Genomic DNA, 20,474 nt, shown 5'->3' on the forward strand with positions numbered 1-20,474 from the left:
CCTACTTTGTGTGTGGGAACAAGGCCTACACCTGGCTGCCCAACTCTTGGGCAGGCACCTGTTACATTGCTTGGTGGCTCCCCCCCACCTACACAGCCAATGCAAAACACCACACCCAGAAGAGAGGTGTGGTTGATACTGAAGACACAGCTGGCCAAGAATTTGGTGACTATGCTAAAGGGTTCCTCCCCTTTTGGGGCCCTATGGTCAATACGGTAAAGGAAATGTAGGGAGGGTCAATAAGGCATGTTTACCGACCAGAGCTATTTGTGCCCTAACTACAACTAGCAAAAAAGAAGAAATAGCCTGGTCTAGATAACTGTAGGTGTGCCGTGTTGAATCCAGAACACGGAAACCATTAGTAGCACTAGAGTGATAGCACTGGGCTGGGAAAAATTCCCATCAGCCCACCCGTCTGGTGGAGGTTCGTCACTTGGGAGATGTATCATCAATCCAGATCTCAACCAATGCACCTATTGATTGTGCAGAGATGGATTATACGATGTAAACTCAGACCACAGTGCTTCACTGGTGATGCTAATGGGGTGCAGTGCAAATGAAAAATCAATATGTGAAAAAAGTGAGGATAAAATTGACTCCTAGGACCAAAAACAAGTTTAATAGGTATGGTGCTAAGGTCAAAATTAAAATGCCAAAAACTAGTTTTAAAAAATAACTATATGAAGGCAGAGTTAGTGAAGGTCGACATGTTTCAGCTAGATGGACTCTCTGATCCAAGCTTTCGTCAGGACCAAGTGAAAAATGCGACTGCAAAACAAAAAAGTGACTGTGCACACTATATATTGGATAAATCCTACCAGCTCCTCTGAGCCCAGATGTATACTGGTGGTACTCCAAATCTTGTTTTGTCGCATTTTTCACTTGGTCCTGACGAAAGCTTGGATCAGAGAGTCCATCTAGGATTGATGATACATCTCCCAAGTGACGAACCTCCACCAGACGGGTGGGCTGATGGGAATTTTTCCCAGCCCAGTGCTATCACTCTAGTGCTACTAATGGTTTCCGGGTTCTGGATTCAACACGGCACACCTACAGTTATCTAGACCAGGCTATTTCTTCTTTTTTGCCCTATGGTCAATAGTTACAATCCCTGACATCTCACCAGGGTGGTAGAGGCCACCATCAACGTGACTGCCGGTGCCCTCAGTAACATCATGGCTGAACTTCAAGCAGACCGCCTCATGACTTTACAGAATAGAATGGGGCTTGACATAATACTGGCGGATCGTGGAGGAGTCTACACATTGATCAAAACAAGTTGCTGTATTTACATCCCTGATAATGCACCGACAGTTTATCAAGCAATCCAGAAGCTCCATAAGATTGTTTCCGACATCCATCAGGATGAGGGTTCATGGTCCCTAACAGGCTAGTTTTGGACCATGGTATCTCAGTGGAGATGGAAGATAATGATTTTCATTGCCATCATTGCAGCCGCATCGTTCTCTTACTGCCTCTGTGTCCAATGCATGCCCTTGCTGTGTAGGCTCTGTGCCACCTCTTTGGCACACAAACAAGTGAATTCACACCATCACAATGCCATGATGATGATCGAGAAAGAGGTCCAGGAGAGGATGGACATTGACCTGTATTATTCTTTTTCCCACAGATCCCTGACGAAGGGTCCTTGCTATAGACCCGAAATGCATTGGGTATTGAAAAAAACGTTAATTGATCAAGCTACGAATTGACTTTGATGCAATGTGAATTGAAACATTGGAACAAATTTTGAAATAATTTCTGGATTACTATTGGATTACTGCACATGAATTTTGTGTTGAACTGTCATATGGTTTCCAGTATATCTGAGCGCACACCCTTATGAGAAGTTTCCCTTCCCACTCCACGTTTACCATTGTTGAAGGCACGGCTTGACTACGTGCGCCGGATGTGGCGCCTACCCTAAACTCTGTTCACAATCTGAATATTCGTTTCAACCATTGAGTGAATCAGGATACCACAGTTTGAGAGTCCTATGGCTTTGAACCATAATGTCCTTCATATGAGTGATGCATCGGTTGTTATTGTTGTGAGAAGTTGGCCCGATATGCAGCGTTCGCTATTCTAGCGACCACTATGTATCGTTCCAAACGACCCTTATGGTGATTGGTTGTAAGTCAACCTTAGACCAGCTATCCTAGTAGCGTGGATACGAGCAGTCTTCGGGCTAAACTCTAGAGGGCGTGTTAAGCCAGCTGTTATACCATCACATACCCCTTGAACACCAAGTGAAAGGACACCACACAAGTGTTATGAAAATAAACAGTATATTTATTAAGAATCACAACAGCCTTGGACTCTTTATGAGGACAGGGTACTAAGCACAGAACAAAAGCTCTTAGAAAATACTTCAAGTGCACAGGGGCACGGAAAGTTCTAATGGTCTCGGGCGGACCCGATAAGGCAAGTCGGAAGCGAGGGACTCGGGACCCTAGAGTAAGGAGGCTATGCAGGCACCGAAATGCCGAAGTTACCTAGCCACCAGGGCTGCGGCTGCACAAGTCTTACAGGCGTCGGGGTCTTCGCTGACGATCCAGGAGCCGGAAGAAAAGGAGTTGCTGGCCGGCGACCAGTGATGAATAGTTTGTAGAGATCCAAGCCTGGATCAGTGATCGTTGATACCTGAAAGCAGAGGGGACCAAGTTCGTACTACTAGCCAGTAGTCCGAGGGTACCAGGAAGGCACCGGATGGCCGTCACCTCGACTAGGTGAGTGGGCGACGCTAGGCTCTGCAGTCTCACGGACCAGGAGGCGTTGTCGGCGACCAGGATGGAGGTGCGAGCTGTCCCACGGAGGTTGATGCTGTCGGCGTCGCTGGGCCCAGGATTGGGGCAACAAACCTTGGCAGATTTCAGGGCCACGTGGTGGGCCTAAAATGGCATCTTGAGTGGACCAGGAGGGTCCGGAGTGCTTCTCTCAAAGTAGGAAGCAAAGGCCAGTCTGGAGCGACCAGCAGCGTTGGTTGTCGGATGTCGTCCAAGAAGGGCACAAGCCAGCGGCTAGTGACCAGACAACGTGCTGAGCAGCGAGCAGAAGGGCCCCACGCAGATCGTGGAGATGCTGGGAGACTGCACTTCGGTGCTGGAGCTGCTCAGGGTCGGGGCTTCTCGGACCCCAGAGCACTCACCAGAGAATTGCTTCGATGGTCGTGCTGTTTAAGAAAGCGTGCAGGTTTTGATGATGGCCGGTCCCTCGAGGTCTCGTCGCACCCACAGATCTCAGCTGAGCTGACGACGTGGGTAGAGGTCAGAGGTGCCAGGGAAGCCGGGTCTTCGTCGAGCTGGGCCGTCGGATCCTTGAGGAAGGACTTGCAGCAAACCGCAGAGTTCTTAGATGGTGCCCGCTGGTGCAGGGTGACTACTCCTTAGTCACAAGGGAGAAATCTTGAGAAGAGTCTCGAAGTCCTTTCGTAGAAAGTATTCTTGATTCAAAGATGATCTCATTTGGAAGGGTCCCCGCTCCGGCCTTTATCCTAAAGAAAGGGGTGGGTACATGACTAGGTCCTGCCCTAAGGGTGGGACCAGGAAGGGGGGTAGTTACACCCCTCTCCCCCTGCTGGACTTTCCCCAGGTCAGGGGCTGCGCGCCCCTGGAACTGGTTCTAGCCGGCAGATGCGTAGTGAGCACCGGGGTGCCACCCCGCAGTCACCTTCTTGTAAAGCCCTACCTACCCAGAATACACAAACCCTGTCTGGGACGGTGCGAACACCGCCCTTGACAGGAAACCCTTTGTCCAAGCTCTCCTCGCTGGAAGGACTCCCAGCAGCAGGAGGTCAGACTCGTGTCTGTGGTGGCAGCATCCATTTTGTGGAGCTGAGGCTTCAGTTAACTTTAACCGGGGTTCACAGTTACATACATGTCGTGTCCCTCTAGAAGGGCGGAATGCCAACCTCGTCGCCAGAATTGGTGAGGGGGCAGCATCCCGATTCGCATGACACCTTACTCGACATGTCTTGATAACGCGATACCGAAGTTACCAATGTGATACGCGTTATCATGGAACAGCTATTGGGTCTTGGTTCCGCAAGCTGCAACCAGGCTCGGCTCGTGCCAGAGCCCAATTCACACGGTTCCATGCACTCTGCCTTCAGGATTGTCAAGGCCTGCCATAGGAGTGACTGAGAGGAACTCTGGTGTCCATTTTAAGATTAGGTATAGGGATACTACACCTATAGCAACGGGCGAGTACGCCACGTGGCCCCAGCTGTCGTGCAGCCAGTTGTGTCAGATTTAGATGGCCATCCAGGGGTGGCATAATACATGCTTCAGCCCCTGGTAGGCCCTGGGTACACCGATGCCCTGAGTTACAGGGTCTGACAGGGTGGCCCAGTTCCAATTGGGTAATGCACCTAAGGTACACGCATCAATTTAGTGAGAGAACAGCTAGGCTGTGGGTCTGATTGGCAGGCCCACAGCCCGAGAAAGTCGTAAACCAGTGAAACAAAAGCAAAAAGTCCGGGTGATCATAGGATTGCAGACCCTACTCTCCTACAATTGTCACTTGTGGGATTAAGTCCTTGTAGGCTCTTTCTTTCAGAATGTTTTAGGTGTCCCATCATTGTAGTACCTGATGGACCTTGAGTGAAACCAACACTAGATCATCCATGTTGCTTGCTTGTGTCGCTAAGAATACTAAGAGGCTGCATGTGAAGTCTTGCATAAGGCACTATTGCTATGCATGAAGCTATCATCCCTAGAATGTGCATCATTGTTTTGGCTGGTGAGGAAGAACCCGACAAGAGAATGCCATAATATTCCCACTCTCACCAAAGGTGATAATTCAAATTTCTATAAAACACAGGTGATTCTAGCCAAGCATTCGTCTAGAATAAAAGCATAGAAGTAAGTAATGATTGATTTAGGAGTAGGGAAACGTAAGAAGTCAGAAGAAGGGGTAAAATCTAAAATACTGTCTCTCACTGAAAGAAAAAAAGGACAAAAAGGTTTAGTACAGGTGGAGTCAACTAGGGCCAATTCGGAGGGAGAGGGTGGGGTACATTGTGCACTAGAGAAGATTTATGAGAATTTGAGTTCTCATAGCAGATGCTGTAAAACCCAACATGACTAGTTTGGGGAACATTGAAGATCAGCTTTCACTAGTAGAGGTCTCTATCAAAATTAGACTTAGCTTAATCAACACCCAGTAGGGCCCTGTACAACACGCAAATGATACAGGCAAAGGAAATAAAACTTGCCCATTACCACTGGTGTGAGAAGTTGGCCTGATATATGATGTTCACAAGTTCTAGTGATCACCTTGTATCAGTCCAAACAACCCTTATGGTGATTGGTTGTAAGTCAACCTTATAGACCAGCTATCCTAGTGGTAGCATGGACAAAGCAGTCTTAGGCTAAACTCTTTTGGCATGTAAAGCCAGCTGTTTTACCACATATAACCCCTTGAATACCAAGTGAAAGGACACTACACAGGTTGGTATGAAAATAAACAAGTATTTATTAACTAACATACACCTCTGAACTCTCTATGAGGTCAGAGGGCTAAGCACATGACAATCTCTTAGGAAAAATACGTTCAAGTTGCACAAATTACAATGGTGCCCTAGGGGCACGACAAACCATATACTAAGTAAGTGGAATGTGAAAGTCGATAATAGGAATGGAGCTGTCCAGAGGCTGTAGGATCGCTGGGACCAAGCTATACTAACTCTAGGTAGGTAATAGGAGGCCCACGGAACGTGTGTGCAGAGTGCGAACTCACACGCGAGATGCGTAACAGTGTCTATGGACAGTACAGTTCAAGAAAAAGGTGAGTACGGACAATCCTGACTAGGTAGAACTAAAACGACTATGGAACTGGACACTAGGAGAGTCAAGCTACCCTTGAGCACCGAAATGCTCGTATTACCTCACCCACGGGCTGCGGGTGCATAGGTGCCAAGTCGTGTCGGGTTCCGGCGTTGAAGTCTATGGAGCCTGGAGGAAAAGATGCTGCAGGCGTTCAGGAGGAAGATGTCCGGTGTGATCCGAGGGTGGATCAGTGAAGAGAAGAACCTGAAAGCAGAGGGGACAATGTTCAAAGTCACTAGTCAGTGATTGGAGTGGAACCAGATGTCGTAGTCGCGATCAGGTGAAGGTGGACGCTGGTCTCTGCAGCCACGTGGACCAGGTGGTGTCTTCGATGACCAGGATGGAGGCACGAGCTGTCCCACGCAGGCTCTCGCTGTCGGCTTCGGAGTCAACAGGCCTTGGCAAAGGCAACCCACGCGGTGAGTGGAAACGGCGTCTGGAGTGGACCAGGGGGCCCCTCTTTTGGAAGGGAGCAAGGGCCAGCTGGAGCAACCAGACCAGCAGTGAAGATTTCGGAGTTCGTCGTCTAGGAGGTCACTAGCCAGCCGGCAAGTGACCAGACAACGCGTCGAGCAGCAAACAGGCAGAAGGGCCCCACGCAGATCTCGTGGATGCGGGAGGGCTGGTCTTTGGTGCAGGAGCTGCTCGGGGTCGGGGCTTCTCAGTCCCCAAAGCACTTGGACGAGGATGCCTCTGAAGTCGTGCTGGAGCGAAGTGCTGCTTCTTTCAAGATGGCCGGTCCCACGTGTCTCGTCGCACCCACGGATCTCAGCTGTGCTGAAGATGTAGGTAGAGGTCTGGGAATCCGGGTCTCCTCGGGCTCTGAAGTCTAGATCCTTGCAGGAAGACAACAAAGGGAAGCCGCTGGACGCTGATGGTGCCTGCTTGTGCAGGGTGGACACTCCTTGCCCACAAGGAAGATTTCTTCAGTCTTCTGTGGAGCAGAACGTCGAAGTCCAGAGTTTCTTCTTGTAAAGTTGTTCAGGACAATCTAATCTGGAATGGGACCAGCTCCTACCTTTATCCGGCTAAAGGGGGCTGTACTACGACTAGGTCCCTCATCTGGGTGGGACCAGATGAGGGACCTATCCTTTGTCCGGTCTTGCGCCAGCTCTGGGGCTGGAGTGCCCCAGGAACTGGTTTAGACCGGAGTATGCACAGGGACACCTTGTGTGCCCCAGGCATGTCTCATTCCTTTCAGCCCTGTCCTACCTAATACACAAAATCCTGTCTGGGGTGGTGCTAGCACCTCCCAAGGCAGGAAACCCTTTGTCCAAGCCTCCCTCGCTGGAAGGACTCCCAGCAGCAGGAGGTCAGACTTGTGTCTGTGGTGGCAGCATCCATTTTGTGATGCTGAGGCTCGAGTTAACTTTAACTGGGGTACACAGTTACATACATGTCGTGTCCCTCTAGAAGGGTGGAATGCTACCCCCGTCGCCAGAATTGGCGAGGGGGTAGTATTCCAATTCGTATGACTCCTTACACGACATGTTTTGATAATGTTATACCAAAGTTGGCAATAACCGCGAGGATTATAATGCACTTAAGAGTATATGGTATATCGTTATCATGGAAACAGCTAAAGGACTTGATACCGAAAGCTGCAGACAGGCTCAGCTCACGCTAGAGCACCATCTCACATAATTCCAAGCACTCTGCCTCCAGGATTGAGAAGGCCTGCCATAGGAGTGACTGATAGGAGGATATGTGTCCATTTTAGGTTTAGATATAGGGATACTATATCTAAAGCAAAGGGTGACTACACCACCTTGCCCCAGCTGATTGATCAGCCAATTGTGTCAGATTTGGATGGCCAGCCAGGGGTGGCATAATACATGCTGCAGCCCCTGGTAGGCCCTGGGTGCACCTATGCCCTGGGTACCTAAGGTACACTGTACAGGGACTGATAAGGTAACTCAGTATCCAATTAGATATGCACCTAAGGTACATGGTTGTCAATTTAGAGAGAGCACAGCTAGGCTGTGGGTCTGATTAGCAGGCCCACAGCCAAGGAAAGTCGTAAACCAGTGAAACAAAAATCAAAAATCGGGGGTGACCATAGGATTGCAGACCCTACTCTCCTACATAACCCCCCCCCCCCCCAAACTTAGGGACATTAAACTAACCTTGACCAGGTGAGTCTTCTTGTTCTAAGTGGAAGTACCTGGAGAGACCATCTGCATTGCCATGGTCAGTCCCTGGTCTGTGTTCCACTGTAAAGTCCATCCCCTGTAGGGAAATGGACCACCTAAGCAGTTTGGGGTTTTCACCCTTCATCTGATTTAGCCATAAGAGGGGCTTATGGTCGGTCTGAATCTTGAAGTGAGTACCAAACAAGTATGGCCTCAACTTCTTCAGGGCCCAAACCACAGCAAAGGCTTCCCTCTCAATAGCTGACCAACGTTTCTCTCTAGGGGTCAGCCTTCTACTTATAAAAGCAATGGGCTGGTCATGACCATCAATATTCAGTTGAGATAGAACTGCTCCCACACCCAACTCAGAAGCATCTGTTTGGACAATGAAAGGTTTGGAGTAGTCTGGACTCTTGAAAATAGGTGCAGTGCACATGGCCTGCTTTAGGTCATCAAATGCCTTTTGACAGCTAACTGTCCACTGAACTTTCTTTGCCATTTTCTTACTTGTCAGGTCATTAAGTGGAGTCACAATGGTTCCATAATTTCTGACAAATTTCCTATAGTAACCAGACAGGCCCAAGAAAGCTCTGACCTGTGTCTGGGTGGTTGGAGGAGCCCAGTCCTTTATGGCCTGTATCTTGCTCTGCAAAGGTTGAACCTGGCCTCCACCTACAAGGTGGCCCAGATATACAACTTGACTCTGCCCTATCTGGCACTTAGTAGCCTTGATAGTGAGGCCTGCCTTTTGCAGGGCCTCCAAAGCTTTCCTCAGGTGGATCAGGTGATCCTCCCAGGTGGAGCTAAAGACAGCAATATCATCTAGATATGCTGCACAGAAGTCATCCAGCCCAGTGAGAACTTGGTTCACCAACCTTTGAAAAATGGCAGGTGCATTTTTCAAACCAAAGGGCATCACCACAAATTGGTAATGACCTCCTGGGGTAGAAAATGCTGTTTTGGCCTTGGCATCCTCAGCTAACCTGATTTGCCAATAACCAGCTGTCAGGTCAAATGTACTCAAGAATTTGGCAGAAGCCAATTATGAGTATAACTGCTCTTGGTATTGGATGGGCATCTGTCTTAGTGACAGCATTGAGACCCCTGAAGTCTACACAAAACCTCATCTCTCTCTTACCATCCTGGGTGTGAGGTTTAGGCACTAGAACTACAGGACTAGCCCAAGGGCTCTCTGAGAGTTCAATGACTCCCAATTCCAACATCTTTTGTACTTCTTGTTTTATGCAGTCCCTGACGTGGTCAGGTTGCCTGTAGATTTTACTCTTTATAGGCAGACTGTCACCAGTGTCCACCTCATGGGTGCACCAGTTTGTCTGACTAGGTGTCAGAGAGAACATTTGTCTGGAGGACTGAAGAACTTGTTTGCAATCCTTTTGCTGATGTTCAGAGAGGCTGTCAGAAAAGCCCACACCATCTACTGACCCATCATCAGGGTTCTGAGTGAGCAGGTCTGGGAGAGGGTCACTCTCTTCCTCCTGTCACTCATCTGTAGCCATGAGCAAGCCCATGTCTTCCCTGTTGACAAATGCCTTGAGCCTGTTCACATGAAGTACTCTGTGAGGGCTCCTGGGAGTTCCAAGGTCTACCAGGTAGGTGACCTCTCCCTTCTGTTCAATGATAGTATGGGGTCCCGACCATTTGTCTTGGAGAGCTGCTGGGGCCACTGGCTCCAACACCCACACCTTCTGTCCAGGCTGGTAAACAGTAAGGACAGCCGTTTGGTAATGCCAAGCTTTTTGCAGTTCTTGGCTGGCCTCAAGGTTTTTAGATGCCTTCTCCATGTACTCTGCCATCCTGGAGCGGAGACCAAGTACATAGTGCACCATGTCTTGCTTAGGCTTTTTGGGAGGTAACTCCCATCCTTCCTTCACAAGACACAGGGGTCCTCTTACAGGATGCCCAAATAGAAGCTCAAAAGGGCTGTAGCCACCCCCTTTTGTGGGACCTCTCTGTAAGCAAACAAAAGGCAGGGTAAAAGGATGTCCCATCTTCGCCTAAGCTTTTCTGGTAACCCTTTTATCATCCCTTTGAGGGTCTTGTTAAATCTCTCCACAAGCCCATTGCACTGTGGGTGATAGGGGGTGGTGAATTTGTAATTGACACCACACTCCTTCCACATTGCAGTCAAGTATCCTGACAAAGTTTGCACCTCTGTCAGAGACAAACTCCTTAGGAAACCTCACTCTGGAGAAAACTCCAAGTAGGGCCCTGGCCACAACAGGAGCTGTAGTGGTCCTAAGGGGAATAGCTTCTGGACACCTGGTGGCATGATCCACTACCACCATATAAATCTGTGTCTAGATGCTGTTGGGGGGTCCATTGGCCCAACAATGTCAATCCCCACTCTTTCAAAGGGTACCCCCACCACAGGTAGTGGTATAAGGGGGGCCTTTGTGGTGCCACCTGATTTGCCACTGGCTTGGCAGGTGACACATGAGCGACAAAACTCTTTTGTGTCTTCAGACATATGAGGCCAGTGAAAGTGAGGGACAAGCCTGTCCCAAGTCTTGTTCTGGCCTAAGTGACCTGCAAGGGGAATCTCATGGGCCAAGGTAAGAAGGAAACCTCTCAGAGACAAGGGGATGACCAGCCTCCTGGTAGCACCAGGCTTGGGGTCTCTTGCCTCAGAGTAAAGGAGTCCATCATCCCAGTACACCTTGTGGGTACCTGTGGCATTCCCTCCAGCCGCAGCAGCAGCAGCCTGCTGTCTGAGGGGTTCAAGAGAGGAACAGTCTAACTGTGCCTGCCTCAAGTCTGCCGGGGAAGGTCCCCCTGTCCCAAGAAACTCACCTGTTCAGGCTCAAGCTCCTCTAGGACAGTTCCTTCTGGGGTCTTTGGGTTAGCCTCCTGAGAGAGCTGATCCTCACCTTGAGGCAGGGGGGAAGGCTCTGCCTTAACCCTACTGCTCTTTCTCTTGGGAAGTGTCTGGTCCATTGTTCCAGGATCCAGCACTTGTTCAGCTGGGCATTTTTTGGCCTGTGACCTAGTCACAGCAAGGACATGTGCTGACAAACCTAACATTTCCACACGAGTCCTATACTCCACATCTGACCATAAGGAGGATTCCAAATCATTGCCCAAAGACAGTCCACTGGGAGGTCTGAACTAACTACAACCCTTTTGAGGCCATTTACCCCTCCCCAGGAGAAATTAACAAGTGCCATACACTATGGTTGGTAGTGACATTGCTAGCATTGGTCACTAGGTAGTCTGAACCTAGTATTACCTGTCCAGGGTCAACAAATGCTGGTGTCACCGTAGTGACACTGGCACAGGTGTCCCTGTAGGCCTGAGACATCTTTCCATTGATTAAAGGCATTTGTCTGTACTTGCCCAGAGTACACTGGGACTTATTGTAGGGGTCATATCCATGTCCCCAGTACAAACAAGAACAGCCTGAGTAGGTACTATGACTAAGTCAGAGCCTGCCTCGGATAGCAACGTTAACCCCACTATAGCCTTGAGAGGAGCACTACCACTACTAACTGTACTAGGGGGTGCAGGTGCCTTAGGGGCAGTAGTGGTAGGAGCTAGGCCTTTCTTGGTGCACTCACTAAACCAGTGAGTTTTACTTGTACAGTATTGGCACCATGGTTTCCTCTGACCATCATTATTCTTCTTTTGGGAGTTCTGGGACCCACCCTCCTTAGATTGTTGGGGCCCTGTTGAAGACTTCTGGTCATTTTGCTTATTCTCATTACCCTTTTGGTCTGCTTTCTTCTGGCCACCACCCTGGTTCTGGTTCTGCTGCTTGACCCTTGTCCTGACCCATCTGTCTGTCTTCTTTCCCAATTCTTGGGGAGAGGTCAGATCTGAGTCAATAAGGTGCTGATGCAACAACTGATTCTGACAATTACTTAAGATTTGCTCTCTCATAATTAGATTATACAATCCTGTGTAATCAGTAACTTTACTTCCCAGTAACCTGCCTTCAAAAGCCTTAGTGGCACAATCAACAAAGTCAGCCCAATCCTGAGACTGAATTTTCTGGGTGTCTCTGAACAGCAACCTGTACTGCTCAGTTGTTAAGCCAAACCCATCAATCAGTGTATTCTTCAGGACTTGGTCATTGTTAGCATCCTCAGCTCTAGTAGTGAGGAGCTTATCTCTACCTTTACCTTCAAAGGAGATCCACAATATAGCTGCCCACTGACTCTGGGGGATGCACTGGACAGTGCTGGCCCTCTCCAGAGCAGTCATCCATTTGTGGATGCCATCCCCTTGCTTAAAGGGGGGCACTATTTTACTCAGGTGTCTAGTATCAAAACTCCTGCCTTTGTCTCTAGGGATAATGCTGCCACCAGTGGGGCCTGCCCCACTCAATCTCTGCTCTGTGGCAAAGGCAAGTCTTTCTTTGGCAAGGGCAAGTTCTTCCCTCTCAATCCTCAGATTGACTTCCCTCATCTTAGCTTCATGCTCTCTTCTCTGAGGGTATGTCATCCCTCCCTGAGAAGATGCCTGAGAGACATGGGTGCGAATAGACCTGTTAGAGCCTCTGGAGTGAGACCTAACTCGTCTATTCCCAAGGTTAAGCCTGCCTGAGGATGGGCCTGGGGCTCCCCCAGTTCCATTCCCATGCATGCTTAAGATGGCCCTGGTAAGTCTGCTGACTACGCCCGGACCATGGTTTACCTCAGATGAGTCTCCATCTTCCTCCACTCCATCAGTTTCAGGGAGATTAGAGCCCTCCTCTACTGGGAGTATGGTTCCCTCTGTAGGGTCAGATGGGCCTGGATTAGAAGCCCTTCTGGCATCAAATGTCTCTAAGAGACCTATCAAAAAAGGAATTGTAGGGTTAGAAACCTGTTTTAGTTTCCTGGAGGTACACAATTGTCTAATCTCCTGGAAGCTAAGGGCTGCATATCTTGACATGACCTGTGGAGGGTCAATATCACCAAGGGGAGCCACTGTGTTCTCTCCTGTGGTAGACATGCTTTTCTAGTGAGGTGTAAGTGGTGCACTTACCTACACTATGGGTTTACCTACTGATCCCTTGCTAAGAGTTGTAGTCACGGTGTGCTACTCCCTTTCTACTACAACAGCTGGTTCAGTAGAACTCAGAGTATTTCTAAGCTTGTTATATGTACCTATGGTACCTTATGTGATCTTTAAAATGATATCTCAAGATTATGTTTGGTAAAAACAACAGCAAGCTCAAATCCCAACCGCTGCACACCAATGTGAGAAGTTGGCCTGATATATGATGTTCACTAGTTCTAGTGATCACCTTGTATCAGTCCAAACAACCCTTATGGTGATTGGTTGTAAGTCAACCTTATAGACCAGCTATCCTAGTGGTAGCATGGACAAAGCAGTCTTAGGCTAAACTCTTTTGGCATGTGAAGCCAGCTGTTTTACCACATATAACCCCTTGAATACGAAGTGAAAGGACACCACACAGGTTGTTATGAAAATAAACAAGATATTTATTAACTAACATACACCTCTGAACTCTTTATGAGGTCAGAGGGCTAAGCACACGACAATCTCTTAGGAAAAATACGTTCAAGTTGCACAAATTACAATGGTGCCCTAGGGGCACGACAAACCATATACTAAGTAAGTGGAATGTGAAAGTCGATAATAGGAATGGAGCGGTCCAGAGGCTGTAGGATCGCTGGGACCACGCTATACTAACTCTAGGTAGGTAATAGGAGGCCCACGGAACGCGTGTGCAGAGTGCGAACTCACACGCGAGATGCGTAACAGTGTCTATGGACAGTACAGTTCAAGAAAAAGTTGAGTACGGACGATCCTGACTAGGTAGAACTAAAACGACTGTGGAACTGGACACTAGGAGAGTCAAGCTACCCTTGAGCACCGAAATGCTCGTGTTACCTCACCCACGGGCTGCGGGTGCATAGGTGCCAAGTCGTGTCGGGTTCCGGCGTTGAAGTCTACGGAGCCTGGAGGAAAAGATGCTGCAGGCGGTCAGGAGGAAGATGTCCGGTGTGATCCGAGGGTGGATCAGTGAAGAGAAGAACCTGAAAGCAGAGGGGACAATGTTCAAAGTCACTAGCCAGTGACTGGAGTGGAACCAGGAGTGGAACCAGATGTCGTCGTCGCGATCAGGTGAAGGTGGACGCTTGTCCCTGCAGCCACGTGGACCAGGTGGTGTCTTCGACGACCAGGATGGAAGCACGAGCTGTCCCACGCAGGCTCTCGCTGTCGGCGGTGTCTGCTTCGGATTCGGAGTCAACAGGCCTTGGCAAAGGCAACCCACACGGTGAGTGGAAACGGCGTCTGGAGTGGACCAGGAGGGTCCGGGGTGCTCCTCTTTTGGAAGGGAGCAAGGGCCAGTCTGGAGCAACCAGACCAGCAGTGAAGATTTCATAGTTCGTCGTCTAGGAGGTCACCAGCCAGCCGGCAAGTGACCAGACAACGCGTCAAGCAGCAAACAGGCAGAAGGGCCCCACGCAGATCTCGTGGATGCTGGAGGGCTGGTCTTCGGTGCAGGAGCTGCTCGGGGTCGGGGCTTCTCAGTCCCCAAAGCACTTGGACGAGGATGCCTCTGAAGTCGTGCTGGAGCGAAGTGCTGCTTCTTTCAAGATGGCCGGTCCCACGTGTCTCGACGCACCCACGGATCTCAGCTGTGCTGCAGATGTAGGTAGAGGTCGGAGAGGTCTGGGAATCTGGGTCTCGTCAGGCTCTGAAGTCTGGATCCTTGCAGGAAGACGACAAAGGGAAGCCGCTGGACGCTGATGGTGCCAGCTTGTGCAGGGTGGACACTCCTTGCCCACAAGGGAGATTTCTTCAGTCTTCTGTGGAGCAGAACGTCGAAGTCCAGAGTTTCTTCTTGTAAAGTTGTTCAGGGTAATCTAATCTGGAATGGGACCAGCTCCTACCTTTATCTGGCTAAAGGGGGCTGTACTACGACTAGGTCCCTTCTCTGGGTGGGACCAGGAAGGGGGGTGGTTACACCCCCTATCCTATGTCCGGTCTTGCGCCAGCTCTGGGGCTGGAGTGCTCAAGGAACTGGTTTAGACCGGAGTATGCACAGGGACACCTTGTGTGCCCCAGGCATGTCTCATTCCTTTCAGCCCTGTCCTACCTAATACACAAAATCCTGTCTGGGGTGGTGCTAGCAACTCCCAAGGCAGGAAACCCTTTGTCCAAGCCTCCCTCGCTGGAAGGACTTCCAGCAGCAGGAGGTCAGACTTGTGTCTGTGGTGGCAGCATCCATTTTGTGATGCTGAGGCTCGAGTTAACTTTAACCGGAGTTCACAGTTACATACATGCCGTGTCCCTCTAGAAGGGTGGAATGCTACCTCCGTCGCCAGAATTGGCGAGGGGGTAGTACTCCAATTCGTATGACACCTTACTTGACATGTTTTGATAATGTTATACCAAAGTTGGCAATAACCGCGAGGATTATAATGCAATTAAGAGTATATGGTATAGCGTTATCATGGAAACAGCTAAAGGACTTGTTTCCGAAAGCTGCAGACAGGTTCAGCTCACGCTAGAGCACCATCTCACATAATTACAAGCACTCTGCCTTCAGGATTGATAAGGCCTGCCATAGGAGTGACTGATAGGAGGATATGTGTCCATTTTAGGTTTAGATATAGAGATACTATATCTAAAGCAAAGGGTGATTACACCACCTTGCCCCAGCTGATTGATCAGCCAGTTGTGTCAGATTTGGATGGCCAGCCAGGGGTGGCATAATACATGCTGCAGCCCCTAGTAGGCCCTGGGTGCACCTATGCCCTGTGGTACCTAAGGTACACTGTACAGGGACTGATAAGGTAACTCAGTATCCAATTAGATATGCACCTAAGGTACATGGTTGTCAATTTAGAGAGAGCACAGCTAGGCTGTGGGTCTGATTAACAGGCCCACAGCCAGGGAAAGTCGTAAACCAGTGAAGCAAAAAGCAAAAATCGGGGGTGACCATAGGATTGCAGACCCTACTCTCCTACAACTGGCAAGTGGAGGTCCCACTCAAGACTCCTCCCAACAGCTAAGCCATGACACCCCTAAGATACCTTTGTCCCTAGATGCACAGGGTAGGGAAGTGATTGAAGTCTTAAGGCTACCGCAACTACCCTTTCACATCCCTCAGTCAGCTAAATCAAAGCGGTGTAATGAAGATTGGGTTTCATTTCTATCCAAATCTGACTTAATTTACTTTTAGGAGTCATGGTCAGTAGTTGACTTTCAAATAAATGGGTACCACTCATTCTGTACACCAGCGATTCAAGCAATATCAGGAAGGACTAAGGGAGGATTGGCAATGTTAGTCTCTGTTAAACATACAGCAAAACAATTTTGAATTATCTGCTCCTCCACATGGTACCAAATAGTGTTACTGTGCAAATTAGGCCCTGTAGACCTCTTAATTATACATCTCTTATCATAATGTTTTTTTTGCGCAGCGCAATCCCCATGTAGCAGATAACTTGCAAAAGGAAATTAGTAAAGTAACCACTATGACATACCGAACATGTATTATGTGGAACGGAAACTTTTATTGCACTATGTGTATATTTAGTGGCTCTCGAGTGTGTGGGATGGCAAATATCGAGGGGCAGTCGAGGTCTTGTTTTACACACTTAATATATGGGCGATGTGTTAAATGGAATTGTGGCAATAAATGATATACTTTTTTTAAAGGATTATGTTAATGACAGTAGTGGACAATGCCCGACATATGTTGGGGGAGGTCATGCAAGTGATATGGATTATATGCTATGATCTAGTAGTTTTCTTAATTTGTTAGAGGCTCACAAGGTCGTATCACACTGGTACAGCAATCATAATCCCCTAACAGCATCCTTAAAATTATATAATGCCAAAATTAAATTGCTTGATATTCCAATTAAATATGATACAAATTAGGGAATAAGGCTAAAATGGGAAGGGTAAGCACTAGGGCTTTTGAGTACAAACTCATCCTTGAGAAGCTGGATCTTATCTTATAATCAGCTGTTAAATATTCAGTGGTGCACCCTATCATTGCATGTGGTCTAGTTTGCTGATTTAATAGAGCTTGTTCAAAAGCGCACAAAGATCTAAAAGGTGCTGTTCAGGCCTCCTCTCAGGATAAAAGCCTAGTGAAGGTCTTGAGAAAGAATTATAAAGCTATGTAAGAACAGATGAAGGGTGAGTTGAGGACAGAGGCAAGATTTAGAGGCAGCAAGTGCGCTTTTATGATTTATTTAAATCGAATAAAGCTTGTTGGACTGACTTGCAGGTGATGATGTGGCCGAAAAAGATCCAGTTGGCTCTGCAGCTTGAGAACCCTTTGTGGTTTGGGACACGTTGTCCCAGATACTGAACTGAGTATTACTCCGAGATAGGGTTGTATCTGGAGCGGTTGAAGATGGGATTTTGTTGTATGGATTGTGAAGCCCAATTTGTGAATGAGGTTTTGGCCTTGTTTGGACCCTTGATCAGTCAATTGTCCAGATAGGGAAAGACAGGTATGTTTGTCTTCGTAATTTTGCTGCTACTACAGCTTGACATTTTGTGAACAAACTGGTGGCTATTGTTACTCCGAATAGTAGCACTATGAAATGATAGTGCGGAGACGCACTGTTCTTAGTGTATTCAGGCGCTTAATACATTTTTTTTAGTATAGTGATTTCCACTTACCACAAACCGGAGGTACTAGCGATGAGCTGGGTGGATTGAGATGTGGAAGTATGCGCCCATCAGGTCTAACGCAGTCATGAAATCGCCTTTTTGTAGTCGCGATATCAAGTCCTGCAATGTCACCATATGTATTCGGATAGTATGTATTGATTGAGTGGACGTAGTTCAAGGATTGGCCATAGGGAGCAATCCTTTTTTGGTATGAGGAAATAAAGGGACTAGACTCCCTTATTGAGATGTTTCTTTGGGACAGAATGTATGGCCCCTTTAAGTAATAACTCCTGTACTTCTTCCTTCGGCATATGTAGATGCTGTGGATTTAGTATGTGTCTTTTTGGCAGGATATTTGGTGGCTGTTAGTTCCAAGCAATATCTTGCCTAACAATTTGTAGTACCAATTGGTCTGATGTTATGTTTGGCTACTACTGGTGAAATTGTTGCAGCCTTCCGTAGACTGCTATTTTGTGATCGGGGGAAAGTCACTGTTTGGGTGTAGAGGCCTCCTTATTGGGTGCGCTGCTACCTCTGCCTCTGTTTTTATACCCATCTCTACAGGAATTACAGGATTGCTGGTGGTACTGTTGTTGCTGGCGCGGATACAAGATGTTGCCACTGGCAGAGGGCTTTGAGGCTCTTGGTAATGCCGAAAAGGCTGTTACTTTTGAGACATTATCTGCAAGGCACCCATTGATTTGGTGGTAATGATGTAGGCTGTTACTTTTGAGACGTTATCTGCAAGGCACCCATTGATTTGGTGGTACGGATGTAGTTTTATTTTTCAAGCATTGTAACCACTGCAGGTCCAAAGAGGTTCTCCCCATCAAAGGGGACGTTTAGAAGATGTTGCTAGACTTCTGGTTTAAAGCCAGAAATGCGTAACCACACATTTACGCAGCATGATGTAGCTATTGATGCCCCTCGCAGCAGTATACGCCTCACCTAGTGCACATTTGATTGCGGCATTGGATATTTGCCTGCCCTGGTTTACAAAATCTTCTCCTCACCTTTTATATTCGTCTGGGAGATGTTGCATGAATTCACGCACATCATCCAAGGTCACTCAGTTATAACGGAGAGCAGCCCCACTGAGATGGCAATCTTTCAATGGTTAGCATGCCCTGTTGCCACCCATTTACCTGCAACATCAATTCTCTTTTATTTATTTGTCTGGTGCTTCTCCAGTGTCCTGTGCTGCAGCTCGTTTCCTTGCAGGTGTGACAACTAGGCAATCTGGTGAGGGTAACCACTAATGTATACTGGCTGAATTGATGACTATTTTTTTTTTTCAATTCAAGGTGCTAAGAACCTGGATTTGCCAGCTTCTTTTAAGATGCCTTTGCATACATTCAGTAGAGATCCTATCATGGGAAGGTACTGCACCATGCACTTAGAGCGCAAAATCAGTTTGCTCCTCGGTTGTGTGCATTGAGAGCTTGTGGTACTCTGCCGCCGTCTGAATGACACTGATATGAAGAGGTGTCATCTGTGACGCATTTGTCGAAACTGGTGGGTCTATGTCTGTGACAGGAGGAGCCACGTCGTCTGTGTGTCTTTGTACCCACAGGTGTCCAGAAGTTTGGCCATGTTGTTTTTATGTCCTCGGAACCAAGGCCTGCTTCGATTCAGAGATGCTCGATCCCAAGTGTTTCTTCGGAGCCAATGTGGGGTTAAAGTTTGTTTGGTAGCTTTCGGTGCCGATGTGCTTGTTGGTGCTGACTTGTGCTGGAGCCATCCTCCTGATGTGGCCTGGTCGCCGGATCGAGCACATTCTTGTCCCTTTTCAGCTCCAAGGAATGCTTGTGTTGTCGACCTGAGCCTGAGGGCTGTGACACGGTGGGGAAGGTGTTTGCAAGATTTTCTTGGCACGTGATAACAGTACTCACGGTATTTGGAGTCGTATTTGTCCTCGTTCCCAACAGAGGAATCAGTGGCGGCGACGTGGGACCCTCGATGTTTATCAGAGTCTTTATCACCTGAAGCAAATCGTGGGGGTTGGTGATGACCGCCTCAACTCCTGTTGGTGCACTGGCCTCGAATTCTTCTTCGCTATCTTGCGAGAACTCCGCCTTGGCTGCCAGCTTCATGGTGGGAGCCAAACATTGATTCTTTCGGGACCGAAGCGTCTTTGTTTTCAAACAATACGCAGGCTGCGCACTAGTCATCTTTCTACTCTAGCGCGAAGTACAAATTACACGCTTTGTGAGTGCCAGTGTGTGTGTACTATGCCCCACACCAAGGTCACCATCGGAAAGGGTCTTTCTTCGTATCCATCACACGGAGGCAGGCATTCAACAGAAGTGTATGTTATTCGCCGGGTACTCACTTCCCAGCATCTTGGATTCATTGGGCGTGGTTTAACGATCTCCGGTTGATTTTTCTGTACCGTAGGCCACATAGGTGTCCAATCTTCAAGAGCTCTGATGCAGTTCCTCCGAGCCTTAAGGCAGAAAGAAAAAAACTTTCTAACAAAGGAGTTGTTAAACATGCACAATACTTCGAGGGGGAGGAGAGAATATGCACGACATCCGTCAAAGAAATTTCTTGAGGAAAAACAACTTGCAGAGTCCAGGCCCAACACTAGATGACAGGAGTATCTGCAGCCAACACATGCTACAAATTTATATTTTATCTTAATTTCTTGAGCTCATCTGATCAAATCAAAACGTGTACAAATGAAAATAGATGGAACTAGATTACATTTGTGTGAGTTAAAGATAGTCACATTCTGCTGAAAGAAATAACGGTCATGTTTGGGTTAATATCAGATGACCAGACCCGCCCGTGGATGGACGCAAGATTCAATGTACACATATTCTGAATGTGCAGCACTACTATATTTTCAGTGCGTAGACACATTTTGACTGTACGAAAATTATCAAATTCCTTTATAGTA

General features: G+C 48.1%; 1 protein-coding gene across 1 annotated transcript in view; it reads right to left on the reverse strand.

Moving 5' to 3' along the window:
- Positions 1 to 20,474, reverse strand: part of TNPO1 (transportin 1) — a 1,561,564-nt gene that overhangs the window by 171,166 nt on the left and 1,369,924 nt on the right. The window lies entirely within an intron of this gene.

The sequence above is a fragment of the Lissotriton vulgaris genome, chromosome 3_1 (genome assembly GCF_964263255.1).
Source record: "Lissotriton vulgaris chromosome 3_1, aLisVul1.2, whole genome shotgun sequence".
Lineage (NCBI taxonomy): Eukaryota > Metazoa > Chordata > Amphibia > Caudata > Salamandridae > Lissotriton > Lissotriton vulgaris.